The 18834-nt window shown below is 40.3% G+C and overlaps 1 pseudogene; it reads left to right on the top strand.

Moving 5' to 3' along the window:
* Window positions 1-4913: 4913 nt before the first annotated feature.
* The window catches only part of LOC122135445, a 42322-nt pseudogene continuing 28401 nt past the window's right edge, over window positions 4914-18834 (top strand).

The raw sequence follows: 18834 nt of genomic DNA on the forward strand, positions 1-18834 counted from the left end.
CATAATTTTTTCTTGACCTGGTACAGGGACTTTAGCTTCTGCATTTTGGACTATACCTGTAGCTTGTTTATTGAAGAAAGATGCAGGAACAACCACCTAGGGAAGGTGCATTTACAATAGTCCAGTCCTAGAGGTCATGAATGCAATTAACTAGCTTTTTTCTGCATCAGAATCAGGTAATGTTTCGTAGTGTTAGCAATGTTTCTAAGATGGAAGAATGCTGTTTTTGTAACATGGGAAATATGGATTTTCAAAAGAGAAAGTGGCTGTCCTATATAACACCCAGATTTGTTGAATGTAGAGGAAAGTAACAGTATAATCGTCCTAGTTGTCACAATATCCCAAATTTAATATTGGTTCATACCAAACTTTTTACATTTTTAACACACTCTTCTTTCACACACTGTAAGTTCTTTCTTCTTCGGTATACAGGTAACAACTCTCTCTTTCCGTAATTTAGTGGGTACAGGGATCTAAGAAAACTGTTGTTGGTTTAGTTGCAGGAAATAACGTGATTAAGCTCCTTCCTGTCCTATAGCTGTACAGCACTGCAGTTTCTTCTCTGGGGTGAGTGCGGATGGATGAACTGGGGGAAGTATTAGAACACAGTGTAGAATCTTTAATTTCGTTATTGTTTTACTGATGTTATACTATGTTATCAGTGAAGAAAAATCATAAAAGTCATTACTATGTAAACTGTGAGGAAAAATATTTAAGATCAGTGTGGCATCTGGTGCAGTTGTTAATCTATCGCCACCTGGTGCAAAATCAACACCTTGGGATGGTTTATGGTTTATTTTCTATGCGGTTTGTGGGTATGCTTGTCCCTGGGCAGCTTTTAAGAGCCTAAAAAGCTTCCAAGTTAGTTTTTCCCTTTTCTCATTTGCGCATCAAGGATACGAGTTTCTTTCTTGAGAGAAGTAGGGTAGTTAATGTTGTAGCCATGGGCCACAGTACGTTTTTTCTCTGACCTTGTTCAAATGTAGTGGGGTATACAGACTTCTAATGTTATTAGAGAAGATTTAAGTGCCCATGTGGACAGGTCATTTCTGTCTAGTTTCATGTGTCTATATGGGTTACACAGAGACAAAGTTTGAGAAAAATCAGGCAGGTTATTTGGCGAGCCCGTGACCTGGAACTAATAGTTTTCTGCACCAGACGATAAACGGCGAAAGCCCATATAGTGTAAATTCAGGTAATCCGCGAAATGGCACAGTACAAGGAAATCAGATAGAGAAGTAGTTTGGGGTTTCAAGTACATCACATCATCACTTTGAGCTACGATATATTGTATCAGTAAGATCGATTCCATGCGATATAATCAAAATACTAGTTTATGATGTAAACGAATGGAGTGGGGGCCCCACGGTGCATTTTGCGTTGACATCCAAAAGAGTTTATTAGGTTAGTAAATGCAAGTACTAATGCATAATTTGTAGATCAACGTGAAGGTTTATGTTAAATCTATAAGACAATTAATCAACGGATAACCAATAAGTCTGAGAGGAAATCTGCAATATCTATTAGGAATTATGAATAAGGGCCACTGGTTGGTCAACACAGAAAGCAGCGCAAGGAAAACAAATTAATTTCTTTTGCATATATGAACCAGGGGTAACATTAAGCAGAAGTATTTCAAAAATGAATTTAAAACCTGTATCCTGGTTTCTTCCTGGGTACAATTGCAGAATATCACTACTATATTTGTTGCAACACCCTCCCCCACGACCAGTCTGATGGGGGCTACATGCTTATATAGATGTAGATTTACAGAAAAGGTGAAGGAATCGAAGGAATTTAAGGAAAAATTTGAGAGAGCCTTTATAGTAAATGTGGGTACTAGAAAGACAAATAAACGCATCTTACACAAGAAGATAAACTGCTACCCATACGTGAATGAAACATGGCCCCCCCCCCCCCTACCCGTATCTTATGCTAGGCCCACCAAGTCAATGTGTTCGAGGAAGGACAAAGTGAACCAACACGGCACTCTATTGTAACAGTGGGGAAGAGAAAGTATTCATACCCCCTTAAAATTTGTTTCACTCTTTGTTTATATTGCAGTCCACTTGCTAAAATTAACATTTGCAGTTCTTTTTGTTATTTCTTTTTCCTCATTATACTGTACACACCAGCCACCCAATATTGACAGAAAAACCACCGAATGTTTGCCATTTTTGCACAATTATATTAAAAAAGAAAAAACTGAAAGACCACATTATGGTCATAATTCATTCACAAGTTTATTTGTTATAAGCGCTTTTTACACGATACAAATCATTACAAAGCAACTTTACAGAAAAATGAAGTTTCTAATCCTTCTTCTACAATATTTAGTAGGAGCATTTCAGTAGAGTGGACGTCACGTTCATGTGCATACGGCAGAAAATGTTCAGAAAAATCAATAAAAAAGAGACTAAAACAAACAGACACGATTAAACACTTATTAACAGCAATTATGGCAATCAAACTTATAGCAAAATGTGGTAGTTCTGTAATGTTGTCTCTGGGTTAGCATCATCTGAGGTCCTCTGAAGGGGCTGGCATCATCTCTTCTCCAGGTGACTTCTTGAATCTCAGACTCTGGAGCTTGTTGTAAATCCTAGTTTACCACGGGGATGTAATCCCGTGGCAAGCAGAGAACCTAAACAATCGAGACCATAATTAGCGTAGGCCTGCCTGTTCCAGCACAAGTTAAAAATTAATTCGGTTTAAACCCAACGCTAAAATAGAATAATAATGCACATTTTGAATCAAGATATAACTGCAGTCCAAAATTCATGACGCATGGCCATTATGGAAGGCTTGTGCCAAAAGAGAGTGTGTTTTTAATCTAGATTTAAAACAGAGAGAGTGGGTGTCTGAGCCCCGAAACATAAAAATAAAAAAAAAAAATATTAATCTGTCACGAGTGGTCTGTTTATGTGTCTCCCTGGAGTGGCCATTAGAGGTCTCACTTCCCCTTAATCGTCACCCCCACTTTAGAACTGCATTTACCATAGTCCCTTGTCTGTTTCTTTTCTTGTCACTGCTCATTGCACTCAGCTGTACGTGGTAAATCAATCACTGTGTGCACTCAGAGCCAATTCCCCGTTAGATCATTGTTCATTTCCCTGTGTAGAAAACTACCCGGTTGTTCTGATCATTGTCCACGGAAAGTCCTGGGTGGAATGGTCACACCCTGCGTTTTCCATGGTTCCCTGGTTCTCGTTATGGTTTTTTGTATGTGGTTGTATTGTTTCTTGTTTGGACGGGAATTCCCTGGATGTTGACCTTTGCCTGGCTAACTTATGAGTATCTTTCTGGATTTACCCATTAAACACACTGCCATTTTGGATTACTCTGCTGTGGGCGTTAGTGACAAAGGGACTCGTCACAGCCTAGATCCAGCACGAGGTGTGTATTACGACATCTGTTCCCCAGCCACCATGGAGGAACGGAGGTTGGATATTCCGGAACTTAAACCCAACCTTCCTTCGTCCAAAGGGGGATTGAGGTGGGGTGGCCTGGCGCAATTGTTTTGGACCATGGCGGTCGGATGGGTTTATAATGATGCAGCCTAAGGACTTTTTTAAACAACGTCTGGATGACCCTTTACTCAATGGAGATGAAGGGTCTGGAGATCTAGACTTTTGGGGGTTTACCCCATAACCCTGTGCCATCGTGCTCAGTGGGATACTTTCGACCACACCTGTGTCCTCCAGAAGAAGAGGGCGCCAGCCCAGCGCCACAGCACCAGAATGTCCCCCAACCCAGCGCCACACAGCACAAAGATGGCCGCCAGCCGCGCCAGCACAGGATGGCCGCCAGACCCCGAGCCGCACAAGATGGCCGGCCAGCCCAGCGCCACAGCCACAAGATGCCGCCAGCCCAAGCACGAAACCACAGCACGAGATGACCACCAGCCAGCACCACTGCACAGGAGGGTCGAATTCGACACCTGTGTTGACAGACAGATGGTTAGACTCAACGCCTGAGTCTTTTCCGTTCAAGAACCACCGCACTGGCAATCGCATAGAGGGCTGGAGTGAGGAAGGAGACAGGCCGTCCTGCGGTTCCTCAAAGCCCGGAGGACGTTCGGCGGGGCGCTGTATGCGTCAGGAGGGCGTTCCGGCGGGCGCTGCGTCCAGGAGGGGGCGTTCCCGAGGCGGGCGCTGCGCGTCCAGGAGGGCGTTCCCGGCCGGGCGCTGCCGTCCAGGATGACGTTCCCGAGCAGGCCGCGGGTCTTCCAGTGTGCGGTGTCCGAGGTTCCCGAAGTGGTGCCGAGGTGTTCTGAAGGCGGCGGTGTGCCCGGTACCGAGGCGGTGCCCGATGCTGCTTCCGCAGTCTGAAGGCGGTGGCCGGCGGTGCCGAGCTGTGCCGATACCCGGCGGTGCCGAGGACTGTGCGATGCAGTGATTGCCGACTCTGGCCGGGTGCCCGATGCGAAGGCGATCCAATCGTTCTAAAGGTGGTTCCGGTGCTGGTATCGATGTGAGGGGTGCGATGGCGGTGCCAGGCGGTACTGGCGAAGTTTGTGCGATGCAATGTCCGATGCCGAGGCGGTGCCCGAGGCGGGTCCGCCCGATGCAGAGGCGGTGCCCGTTTGGGCCGAGGCGGTGCCCGAGGCGCGGTGCTCCGTTGCCGAGGCGGTGCCCGTTGCCGCAAGTGGTGCCTGATGCCGAGGCGGTGCCCCGATGCGGTGCCAGAGACGGTGCTGGTGAGATTTGTTCCTGATGTAATGCCCGAGACCGAGGCGGGAGGTCGAGGCGGTGCCCGATGTTGTTCCTGGATGCCGAGGCGGTGCCCGGCGTTGTTTCCGAGCACCGCAGGCTGTGCCCGATGCCGAGGCGGTGACCGATGCTGTTCGCAGGTCGGTACGGGTGCCCTAGGCTGTGCCCGGAGGTCGAGGCGGTGCCCGAGGCTGGGTACCGATGCCGGCGGTGCCCGAGGCTGTGCCCGGCGCGCAGGCCGTGGTCGCTCCCGAGGCAGTGTCCTTGTCCAAGGCCGCGTCCAGGCCGTTCTCGGTGGCTTCGCTCTCGATGCCGGTGACCGGTGCCGCAGCCCGCGGTGCCCGGCGTCGGCGGTGTCCTTTGTCTTCGCAGCTCCTGGTGTCCATTCCTCCGGCCGGTTTCCTGAGGCCTGCTCCCCGCAGGCGGTGCCCGGCGCCAAGCACGTTCCTGAGGCGGCGTCCTTGTCCGATGCCATTCCCCAGGCGGTGCCCGATGCCGTAGGTCGCTCCCGAGGCGGGGTCCTTGTCCAACGCCGCTCCTGAGGCCATTCCTGAGGCCGTCCATGAGACCGTTCCGAGGCGGTGCCCGATGCCGAGGTGCGTTCCCGAGGGGCTGTCCGAGGCGTCCGAGGCCTTCCCGAGTATAGTAGAGAAATCATACAGTTTCCTATGGTTTAAATAGTATAATCTCACCCTTTTTGCTAATGTTTTGGAACATGGATAAAACCCAGATAATGTTTTGAAATTACAAACCACACGCAGTTACCTGTTGAACACATTTAGTTGAATCATTCTTGAGCGAGACATCCCTGCCGGAGACGTTACGTACAAAGTTCCGAGAATCCCCTTGTCAATCCAACACCAACCATTCATATCTCGTCTGAGCAACACGACGTATCTCACCCCTACCCGAAGGGACAAACACATAGACCAGTTTTTGGGATCCTAACCATAGATAACAAACACAGCCCTGATCTTGTCATCAACAAACGAGACCTTTCTCCGAGCCGAGTCTCACTTCCTCAGTTTTCCGCCGACAACATTCATTTCTCAAATCTCTAAACCAGGGAGTGTGCGCTTCCAAATTACTGAACACACACAACATACAGGGGAATTTGGCCTCACAGATGGGAAAAGTCTTTAAAATGCATACCGTGGTGCGGCTGTGTCCCATCTGAAGCAAAGTCGGGAATTAAAACCATTATGTGGGAAATTTAGTCTTGGCTCACTAAAAATTTAGATCCACACGCCAGAACACGAAGCCTCGGACAGTGACCATCAGAGCCTCTTCAACATGTGTGTTTGGCCCCACATAACACAGTGAGAGGCCCCTGAGAGGGTCTGTAGGGAGGAAGCTTTTCATCTTTAGACTCGTCACGAGCTGCTAAACAGGACCGCTGATATTCAAGTATGTTGTCATGGTAAGCCACAGATGGGAGTAATTCAGGTAATACTAGCGGCATTATTATAATCAATCACCATCACACCTCAGTAAATATGCGTCTTTGGAGGAGAAAGTGTTACAGTGATTTAGGTTGTCTTCCGTCTGGTCGTGATTGCTTAAATGCATGATCCAATAGAATTAGGAAAATGCTAAATTCAACTTTCAAAAGGGCACATGATGGTAATTTAATACACTGTTGTAAAGGACTATTTCAGAATGTGAGAGTCCAAACAGCTGATAAAAACATCACAATATCCAAAGCAAACCCCCACCACCTCTCCCCCCGCATCAAGGAACTCTTATGTGCCATAAGCTGCATGTTTGTAATAAAACAAATCCCTATCATTGAGGAACCATTTTCAACTTCAACACCATTGCTCCAGCTAAACTGATGAGTCCTTTTACTCTAAACAAAACACTTCCACATCACATGATGCTTGGCAGTAGGACATTCGCTCACATGCCTCCGGAGAATGCCAATAAAAATCTAGTGTCATTCACTGCCATTTTAGCCACAAGTTATACATGTTTCCCGCATTCTATCTTATTTTATTGTAGGGGACAACGCACAGCGTAATGGGGAGAGCATCCACCCGAACCACTTATGCTTGGATAATGATAACATTCTAAAGCCAACTGCAGACATTCTGTAGGAGACGGACCAGAGCAGGATGAGTACAGATAACAGCTGCTTTATCTGGAAGGTTGACAGACAGGACGATTTGCAGTGTTGATCTCTGCTGGAAACTTCTAAATCATCCGAACGCCCTGGCGCAGCCCCTGAACTGACATAAGATAGTGCAAATGCAGCCAACAACAGTAATCTAGTCATTTTCATGAGAGGGTTTTTTTTAAAGAGGAAAGAGCAAGAGTAAAAAACGGGGCTGTTTCAACAACGTGCATAAATGATATAGAACTGTTTTGCGAGGATAAATCGAGCTCGTGAATTTTACGGCATGCCAGTAAAATCTGCTGTCCACCAGTGTACGGCAGTAGTGCCATTTTAAACATAGCACACAATTATTCAATAAGTGTGATATGAGACAGAATAAAAACAGAGGACTATGGAAGTGAAACTGATCCTTGAACTTGCAAATTAACTTGCTTTAATGTTCAACATAAATTCGTCGCAATATAATCATAATTCTGCGCCTGTACTAAAAGAATAAGTGATCATGATTACAAATTTTAATTGTTATGAAATTTGTCATTATTTCCCAAATCTTACAGTAAAAAGCGTAGTAATATTGTGAAATGATTTCAATTTACAAAAGTCAACATTTCGCAATTTCGTTCTTACTATATATTTTTAAAATTAACTTTTCAGCATAACGTACTCAGTCTGCAGTGAACATGATCGTCAGAAATCATTTTTCTAATATGCTGATTTGATGGCTCAAGAACAATTTGAGTATAATCATGGGTGTTGAAACCTAGGAAGCCCCAGTCTCCGCCATTGACATAAAGTAAAAAAAAAAAAATATTTTTGACTGTTCGGTCACTAATCTGTACTTTTTCGTACAACTTGTGTGATCTATTATAAACTGAAGTTCTCACTTTTTTTCACAGAATTGCAATATCAACTCCAATTGGAGAAATTAAGTCAGAATCTGCAAGATATAAAAAACATAATTGCAAAATATGTAAACTTGTAATTGTGAGACAATATAGGCAGAATTGTGACGATATAAACTCGCTGAATTGCAAGATATGTAAACTCACAATTCGGAGCAAATAACACGTCAGAATTGATTAGATATAAAATCGTAATTAATTGTGAGAAACAAAGTCAGGAAATTGCGAGAAAAACAGTCAGATTGCGGAGAAATAAAAGTCAGAAGGTGAGAATTATAAAGTAGAATTGCGAGAATATAAAACTCGTAATTGCTGAGAAATATCAGTCAGATTTTGTGATGATTATAAAAACTCGCAATTGCAGATATAAAATAACAATTAGGAGAACTACAGTCAGCATTGCTAGATTATAAAACTCGTAATGTGAGAAAAAAAAGTCAGATTGTGAGAAAAAAAGTCAGAATGCGAGAAATAAGTCAGAATTGTGACGTATAAACTCGTAATTGCGAGAAATAAGTCAGAATTGCGAGAGATTAAAGTCAGACATTGCGAGATATAAACTCGTAATTGTGAGAAATTATAGGCAGAATGTGAGATATACTCGCAATTGCAAGAGTATAAAACTCACATTGAGGGAAAGAAAGTCAGAAGTGTGAGATCACTAAACTCGTAATTGCGGAATAAAGTAGAATTGCGAGATATAAAGGCCAGACAGAAATTGCCGAGATATAAAGTCCGAATTGCGGATATAAAGTCAGAATTGCCGAGATATAATCGTAATTGTGAGAAATATAGTCAGATGGAGATATAAACTCATACTTGCAGAGAAATTGAAGCCAAAAATGCAAGATATAAATCATAACTGTGAGAAATAAAAAGTCAGAATTGCGCGATATAAAGTTTCAGAATTGCTGCGAGAGAAACTAAGACAGAATTGCCCGAGATATAAACTCATCATTGCGGAAGAAAAAATGGAAGTCAAAAAAGCAAGATTATAAAACTCATAATTGCTGAGAAATGAAGTCAAAATGAAGATATAAACCATAATTGCAGATATAAAAAACTCATGAACGTTGAGACTATAAAGTACAGAATCTGCCCAGATTATATAGCAACTCCCTACTGCAACGAAATAATTATCATAACATGTGAGGACTTTAAAAATGATGCAATTCTGACTTGTGAGTCTTCTATCTTGAAATTGTGAAAAGAAAAATCTACATATATGAGCTTGGTGTTTTGACAACTGGGCGTCTAAGTCCTGTGATAGAGCCGAAACAACAACCACTGTGCACAATTTGTCTTCTAATGGGAAAAAAGTATTTGTTTCAGTGTTGACGGTATCAGCAGGGAGTTCTGACGGAGGACCTTGCGAGGACCTCTGCGTGGTCACGGTCGTTGTGGAATACAAACGCTGTTCTATACAGAGAATGGCACAGGTCATGGCCGCCAGCTGGCGTGGGGGCCTATCGTTATCAGTCAAAGCTGGAGAATCTCTCTAGTACGGCTGTGCTCAGCTGGAGTACCAGGATACAGCGGGGGAAGGGAGGCGAGGAGGAGCTCTCGCCGCTGGATGTCATTCTTCATGACCACGCTGACGAGTCAAGAACTCTTGGGCTTGATGAGGACGGCGAACTAACATTGCGGTCTGCCCGCTTATGGGGCCAAAGAGCTGAAGGAGAGACCGTAGCGGACGTATCGCGAGCAGACGGATGTCTTTGACACCCTACGCTTGGGCTCTACGTCAGACAGGAGGAACCTACACCTTTTCTGTGGGTCCTGCAGATTTACCAACCACCACGTGGCCAAGCATCTAGCTCCCGTGGTCACTGTTTACGCTGTGGAGTATTGGCGGCCGGACATGCGTCTGGGACCCACCATATTTTATCGGAAGAGCTGGACGCTGAGCCCTCTCCGAAACCTGGGGGCGGACAGAGGAGAAGATGATAACCGCTGTAGAGACATGGTTGTGTGCCCGACGTGGCTCTGAGCTTCCTAGAAGCTGGGTGGAGCATTTCGAGAAAAAAGACTTTCTCACCAATTGACACACTCTGTGACTATTCAACCCCCACTAGAGAACTTGCTATCAGGAAGGGACCTGACGGTGAGGGCTAAAACACCAGTAACAGCATGGGATTGACGCAGGGTTTCTTCCGGCCCAGGTACTATTTAAGACTTTTAATATAATTTTAAGACCAAGTAATACAATTGTAGTCCATAAATGGACCGGGGAATACAATACGTCAATATATTCTCTAAACTGAAATGTCCTAGGGCCCACGCTCAACACTGACTGTATTGCACCATTTGAAAAGTCTGAAAATAAGTTTAAAAAAAAAAAAACATTTCGTGGTGGAAAAAGCTTTGAGGCGTGAATAGCTTCCTTTTCAAACAACTTTGATCACATCCGCAAAAAAGTGACTGTACGTCATTAGTATTTTTTGCTTGTGTTCCAGTGCAAATGTTTAAAGATTCTTCAATCAAGATATATTACTTGAGAAACAAATGACACAAGATCGAAGTTTGTTTTTGAGAAACATTGAACAAAATGGAACTGAGTGTGATTAAAAACAAGACACAAACATCATGGGCTCAGAAAAATCTATATATTCAAATGGAATAAAAGTTTGTTTTTAAACAGTATCGACAGTTTTTAGTGTGTTAAGTCATAAATCACTTGATTTTGTTATTCAGGAAACAACAAGATTTAAGGATTTTAGATATTTGTATTTGAAAACAAGATGTATTGAAAACTGAGGAGAGTGATTGTTCCTTGAATGCAGTTATGACTTTTTAAGCCTTAAATTGTTAGAAGGGACAAAATTAAGACGTTTGACCCGCAGAAACCCTGCAACAGCGCACATCAGTATCATGAAAATCCAAACGGCTTCAAAACTGCCCACTCAACCATAGGAGGTATTATTAATCAAATATTATTGATTGGCTCTTATTGTGGCATGTAGCAGAGGAAGTTCAATTTTATTGTGAGAGTAGACCGATTTCTTACTTCATAGCACCAGGAAAAGTGTATGCTCTTAGACGAAGTAATGCAACATTTCTCCTCCAAAACTGTGTATTAGCCACAATTTAACCGTACTTACGAGAAAGAAAACCATCATTTTGTAGCAATTGTGAAACTTGTTTATCGACATCATTACTGTTCATCTTTATTTGCTTAACGTGCGCATTTCATCACTTTTCGGCACCTGATTAACCAGTTGGTAAAACAATGCTGATAGTCCATGAAAATAATGGCAAAACTAATTCAGGGTGGATCTACCTTAAATGATTCCGCATATCAATTTTATTTAATCAGAAAAATATGATAGTGATGAAACCGATTTTAAGAAGGAAGTAAATGCAAGTGGTTCACAGTTTATTGCAATGTGAATGTAGTTAAATTAAAGGCAAATCTTATTAAATACATTAAATATGATAACATATTCAACAATGTTCTTTCCAGTATCAGATAGATTGTTATTGTAATAATAAGATTAGTTTTAGATTATTCTGCAGTCCTGTTTTATAGTCAAGTATTATAGGAATAGTACAATTAATGAGCGAAATTCCATTTTCCAGATTTCATTATAAATCTGCTGCTCTGGGGCTTGTAGGGTCCCATAATATCCAGGTTTTAGATTGATTATGGAATTATGGAGTGATAGGGTTTTATGATATAATTATTATAACGTGGAGTTCATCAAATCAAGCCAAGTATTATACAGCAAGATACAATATAATGTGAACTTAAAATATTATGACATCAACATCGGTTGGAACCGGTTATATTTTAGAGTCTGTAGACATACTCAAATCGAATTTGTGTCCAGCGAGACGATGAGATTGAGATAAATGAGGGTTTTCTGGGTTTTTTCTACACACTGCTAAAAACACCTGACATCATGCAGGCTTGTGGTTGCTCATATGAATGCCCATCAATCAAATGCCAGATAAACCATATGCCATTTTCGTAAACATGCGTTTAAGATTTTGAAGATTTTCTGCTAGTCTGATGGCTGTGTAAACACTTTGGCCATATCAACGACTGTCCTGTCCTGGTAGGTAGAAGAATTGTTCATTTCATTCACAATTATTCTTAATATTCAGATAGAACAAAAGTCAGCAGAGGCAACCAGAAGAACAGCCTGTGTCAATGCTACGGCATCTTATTCGTCTAAGAGCTGACCACAGAGGATTTGTATACAGTATTATCTAGATCTGAAAACTATTTCATCATTTAATATATTTTTGCTTCAAATCAATGTATTATAATTTCAGTTTCATCTAATACTGGAGTATAAGTCTTATATCTTGATTTTTACAATGTAAGCAGGAACATCTGACCTATACAAAGACGCTGTCAATTTGTAGCGAAATGTCTCTTAGTTGATTAGAGTCCTAAAAAAAAAATAAGGCAGCATATATATTTCTTTAATTGTTATTTTTCTGCAGCCTCTTCTTTCTTGTTTTTTATTTCTAGATTTTAATTAGATTTCAATACCAAGATTTTATGTGACCCCGCTTGGTGGTGTGTGTATATATATATATTTAATATATATGATTATTATTTTGTTTTTTCACTGGTCAGGTGCGTGGCTAAGAGTGGGACATGGCTTTTTTTGAGCCCAAAAGGAGAGACATCTTGCGCAGAACTGCACCAGCGAACAATGACTGCAACTTCTCGAATGCATTTCTAAGTGTCGATAAAGCTTAAACAACAGATGTGGGCCGAAACGCAACCCAACAGAACCGTCAGGTGAGGAGGACATTAATTATTCGCAAAATTTCGTAATTTTTATTTTTCTATATTTTAGCAGTCGCAGAATCTTTATTGGCGGGTGATATGGTTAGCCATTATAGTGATAAGGTGCTGAAGTGAAAAAAAAAAAAAAATAACGTTGGTTTTGGAAAAAAAGATGTCACCAAAGGAATACCAGGAAAATATCGGAGAGACAACATCTTCAGCTGTAAAACACTGCAAGAAAAATGACGCGGAATGTTCATAGTTCATGCTTAACGTGAAGGGAATCAGATAGCGCTGTAATTACTGCTCCAAAACACAATGCGGCGGGTAACAGGGTTTAGAATACGGGAGCTCCTATATTAAGCATTGCGAGTACAGAGCATCATCAGTGTCGCTACGGTCAACGCAACAGGGCCTGCTACAGCTCATCTGAGACTAGCTAGACGTTTGTGTTATAAATCGTTATAAAAAAAAAATGTCTGTGTTTTAAATGCAAACCAACAATTCCAATTTTTTTAAATTTTTCTGAGAGGTTGTTCACATGACTTTTTAAAAAACATAGCACATGTCAGAGTGTTTCTAGACTGCCCGCATGTGAGAACAAACACCATCACTGGCAGGTTCACCAGCGGCTGTTTAGTTTTATTGATTCAAGATAAACATTTTCAAAATCTTTATATTACATTAAAAATAAAATAAGCCACCCCGAGTGAAAATGACACAAAAATTGTTGGATATTACCACTTAAGTTAGAATGCCGAGGGAAAAAAAAGAAGAAGAAAAAAAAGATAAACAAAAACACATCATATAAAAACACTTCAATATTCAACACTTAAATATCTCATTTATTACCAGATATGCAAGAAGCGCAGATCAGAAATTTGTTGTTTAAAATTCAAAGATTTTAGCAAAAAACTATGGAAGTTTATTGCATCACAGAAAGAAAAAAAATATATATAAAAGATAAAATAATGACACTGAAAAAAATTTAAACTTACAATCCGATTTTATATCTTGACAATTCTGAAAAAAAAAAAAAAAGTCGAGGGTGAGATATACTGTAAACTCAGAAATTGGCAAAATAAAAGTTCTGTGTTGGACAAGCTTCCATAAAAACAGAGCTGTGGCCACATTCGGGGGAAAAAAAAAAAGTTACAAAATTTTTTTACTATTGCAATGAAATTACTCGAGACAGATGACCATAAACAGAGTATCATGTAACTATTTTTATGAATGCTACAACCATTAAGTTTATTTGCTACTTTTTAACTCTTTTTAAACAGTTCTTTTTCTTGCAGTTTGATATGGCAAAAGTTTACCTCTTTTTTCCCCAGAATTCTGTTTTATATAATTCTGAGAAGAAATCAAGACTTGGGAATAGTGAAATACGTCGCAATTACCTTTTAATTTTGCCTCACCATTAGTGAAAAAAAAGGTTAAGCATACGTACAACTCGGGGAGCAAAGTTATGAAAATACTATTGCAATGAATTAGAGAAAATATAAATACTGGGGTTTTCCAGATTGCCGCCACAATTACAGTATGCAGGGTTTCAGTTCTCCTAAGATACTTTGGGCAGCACGAAACGTCTTTCATCTGTCGTGAGGTTTGTTGGTAGTCATAACTGCTGTCAGTGCCAGTCCCTTAAGGAGAACAAGCAACAGACGACGGTCCGGGCCCAGGTGGTGAGACAGAGCCCATTCTCTCCGTTCCCGATACTTAACGCAACCTTGGTGACCTCTCCTTCCCATTGTAGGGCTGCCATTAAGAACAATGAGGCTTTGTAATGTTAGGCCGCCTGGGTCAAGGAGACCCTGCTTTCAAAACGGTTACGCAAATAGACGAAGATGGATGATGATTGCTCTGGAGAGATGACTGAAACGAGACCAGGATGGCGCTAATGGCCACTTTACCTCATCCCTACGCATGCTTTTCCTTTGGGGTCGATAGGCTGCATGCTTCTCTCGTTCTGTCTCCTGCAGGTGGATCTGTGAGAGATCTTCAGGCCTTGGTTTCTCCCACGCTGCTCGGTGCTAAAGCGGGGCTCACCCCTGCAGGTGGAGCTGCCGCGGGCCGTGCAGACGTGCGGCTGCAGAAAGACGGCGGGGGGACGCCAAGAATATGTGGCGTGAGAAAACAAGCTACAGGATCTGCTCGTGGAGCTCATTCCGGAGGACAGGGAAACCAGGGTGAAGGCAGGAACAGCAAGATGAGCCTTTCTCCCCCCTGCACGCGTCCCCTACGGCCACTTACTTTATAATCTCGAAAAGGATACGAAAGAACAAAATCATCAACTGCTGAAATTCTGAGAACATCTCAGATGACTATCCAGTCGAGGATTATGGTTTCAACGCAGTCCACGATACATTCGCAGGTAGTCTAATACTAATATTCAAAAATGTCGTTAACCCTCTGGTGCACCTTGGCTGTTCAGTAATTTTGAAATTTTACATTTAGTTTTTTTTCCACCCAATTTTTTTTTTTTTTTTACTTCATCAGAATGGTACGAAACATGGTTTTGGCACTAACTATGGGAATACACAAAAATCAGGTTTTCAAGTTTCAAGTTTTTTTTTTTTTTTTATCGCACATGTTGGTTTATTGATAAAGATAACAAAGTTATCTGTGCTCCCAAAGCACTTCTTAAGATTGAAAATTCTTTTAAGGGTCTATGATCAAAAGGCAATAAATAATGATGGCTAATAACTATTCTAAATTAATTTCGTACCTGAAATCCCATTTAACAATACAAAAATATTAAATAGACCATTATCAACTAAAATAAGTCATTCATGTCATGGGGCAATAAAAAATAAATAAAAAATAAAATTGGTAGCAGACCGCAGAAGGTTAGTCAGCTAAAAAAATAAGATCCCTATGAATTTTTTCTCACTCTCATGTTGTTCCAAATTATCACGAGTTTTGTGACGACAAAATAGTTTTTTTTTTTTTTTTGTTTTTTACGTGTTCCTAGAAGGAAAATATACAGGTTTGTAATTTTGGTAAAACTATCCTTTAAAGGTAAAGCTATGCCTCTTACGTTACAACATATGATAATTATATTAGCGTCACACCAATGTAAAACATCGTTCACTGCCGTTTTTTTGTCCTCTGCCCCTTTTAAATACTCACGCTTTTAAAGCAGGTTATCTTATCAGCTGACAAAAAAAAATATTTGCAAGTGATTCCGCTATATTGTTCCACTTGGTTATAGTTGAGTGGAAATTTGAAATGATTTTTAAAACTATATCTTTATTGTATTGTTAAAGTCATCGTCCTTGGTGTAACAGACCTAAAGAATAAAAGTGAGGTCAGATTTATCATTGTTTAGTAAATTTTTGCTGGCAAAATCTAATAATTTCAACAGGAATCCACATGATTGAGAATTTCAAAAAGAAAGTGAAATATTCCCCAAGCAGATTTTGCAACAGGTTCAAGTTGGTGATGAACTGATTCATCACGCTAACCGGCAGAAACCTGCTTGGTTTCTTCTCTGTGAGCTGCTTCATACCCTCTACAATACTGACACAGACTATGGACTTTTTTTCAGTGCCATTTCACTTATGTGACTACCTAAGGCTTTTACCAAAAAAAAAAACAAAAAAAAAAAAAAACTGGATCATCTCAGCTAATGTATCCCTGGTCCCCCCTTACATACGGATATCAACTGGATTGAAAGCAAATAAAAAGTATTTGTCTGCATTTGTAAATAGGAAGACACTAGAGGGAAAACAAGGTGCCTACTTTAACTAATACGAGACACCACAATACTTTCTGGAAATGTTATGTTTAGATTGCCAGTGAGGGGGGACTTATACAAAAAAAAAACTAGCAACCCTAATTGGCATTCTACACTCTCCAGAATCTAACAGTTGCTGAAAGAACAGGTTCAAAAAAAGCCAGCGTTTCATTTTGTTGATAATGAACTATAGAATAAAAGGATGTTCTTAAGAGTGGGATTTTGGATTCCTCTATTTCTCATTGCTATAAAGCTCGGAAAGACTTTCATTAGACGCGGGCTGCTGGATAAATTCCCATGTCTTTAGGAAGTAAAATCTTATGTAACACTAGTGTCTGTTATATTAACCCCAAGACTAAAATGCTAACTGAAATAAAATATAAACAATCTATTACTTTTTATTAGTTATTTAGTTACCTCAAACCTTTTATGTAATTCTTCAAACATAAACTAAAGCTTGGAAATTTAAAAGAAAAACAAACTATCTTTTTAAATACACCAACAACACACACAAAATAAACTCTTAAGTTTGCTGCTATGTAACATGCTTCTGAAAGTGTTACCACACTCACAGCCTTTAAGTTAACTATTATACATTAGCCACAAAACTAGATAAATAAATAAATAACTTTCACTAAACTAAACAACTGTAAATGTGATGTGGATGCCTTTCTCTATTCAACCAGTTTTGAACTAGAAGCAAAATAGATATTTAAATCTCAACCACTACCAGGCACGCAAAACACCGGTTATGTCTGTAGTTATTTTGCTTTAAACTTCAAATGCCTACAGAACTTTAAACAACAATACAATTGCACATTGTTAAAAATATTAATTCATAATACAATAAGCAATCTCAGCTGTCATGTCGCAGTTGTTAGCGCTACCTCAGAAGGGATTTTGCGAATTATTCCACCAAAAGACACACAAAGAATTCATCGGATATATACAGTTCAAGGATTGAATCATGGGACCAGCAGAAACGCGCACTCCATTAAAGGCTTAAGCTTGTCCTCGGGGGAAACTTAAGCTCGTTTAGAGCCACCTGGATTATGTGCATGCCACACGTGAGTGCTGAAAGAACATTTTGTTTTTTGTCACACATTGGGAGCGCAAAGTCCGGTGGCTCTTAAAGGGGGATTGAAATATGATACTGGCATCAATTAATGGGAAAGTTTTGCACGCAACTATCATTACCTAAACTGAATGTGTGGTCAGGAGCAGGCTCACCAAGTTTATAACTAATATTAACACGAACATGTGAAACTGTAAAAAAAAGTTTGTTTTTTTAGTTTTTAGAAATGTAAACAAAACTTTCTACTTTTCTACAAAATTTCATGTTTAATTTAATGTGACTGTATTAAAAAAAAGTAATTTGATTTTTTAATTAAAAAACTTAAGTAAATCTAAACATCCAAAGTCATGGTGTAGTCAATAATATATATATGCAATGATTATACAGACATTAAACTGTATCAGAATATATACTATAGATATAGTATATTCTTATACACACCACACCACCACAACACACCACACACACACACAAACAATATATATATATACTAGAATATTAGACATAAACCCACACAACACACACACACCCGCAAACCATATATGTATATATTATATATATATATATCATCAAGTTATAATGCTATCAAACATTTCATTTCTATATCACGCACACTTTTGACAGCAACTTGTACTGCTGCCCAACCTTGTGTTATCACTGTCATGAACTGTGAAATCTATGCTGACGGGAATGACATTTTTTGAGCGCCTGTAAGACATACATCAGGACACAACAAGTGTCATAAGTCTTAATATTTATAAGCAGGCTAAGATAAATATTTATATGGATCACACAGCTGCCAAGCCAGGGACCCGATACAATGATGACTGGGTCGGAGATACTAACTATGGGGTGCATGTCATGTTGGCAGTTAGGATGAAGTGAAAATAACAGAGTGGCTGTGTATTGTTGGGGTCGTAGTCAATTTGAAATTCTAAGGGAGGTTTAATGAGAAACATTTGGTTCGAGGTTTCACACTTCAAGGCTGTCTACAGAGAGTTATGGAACAAGGACGTTAATTCCACACAACATATTTTTATTTAATCATGTTATTTTGTGGGATTCTTTAATAGCTGATAATAACCCATTCGCTTTGCGAAAAAACACATTTTCAACCTGCACCGCCAAAAGGTACACTGTACACATAATTGTAAAAAACGGTAAAATCTTAGAAGATATGAAGCTCCGCACCATCAAGATCTCCGCACCTGAGCATGTCTACAGTTTTCGGACGTGTGGTTTGCTGTACTCTTCATTTTTTCTTCTTAGTACCACTTTTTACAATAAATATTGTTTTTAGTTTGATTTTTTTTCTATCTTTCAACATTTTCAGTGTTAATCCCGAGTGTTCTTGTCATTCTATTGTACTTATTTGTGAATTTCTTTTTTTCTATTCCCATTTCAATCCATGCATTCCAAACACCTCTTCATTCTAATCTGAACCATCACCGCATCTGTCATTGCCACACGGCACCAGAGAAAACACCGGCCTATCCAAATCCGGGTGGCAACAATTTAGTTCATGCAGGCACTTACATTTAGCACG

Source organism: Cyprinus carpio, chromosome A24 (assembly GCF_018340385.1).
Source record: "Cyprinus carpio isolate SPL01 chromosome A24, ASM1834038v1, whole genome shotgun sequence".
Classification (NCBI taxonomy): domain Eukaryota; kingdom Metazoa; phylum Chordata; class Actinopteri; order Cypriniformes; family Cyprinidae; genus Cyprinus; species Cyprinus carpio.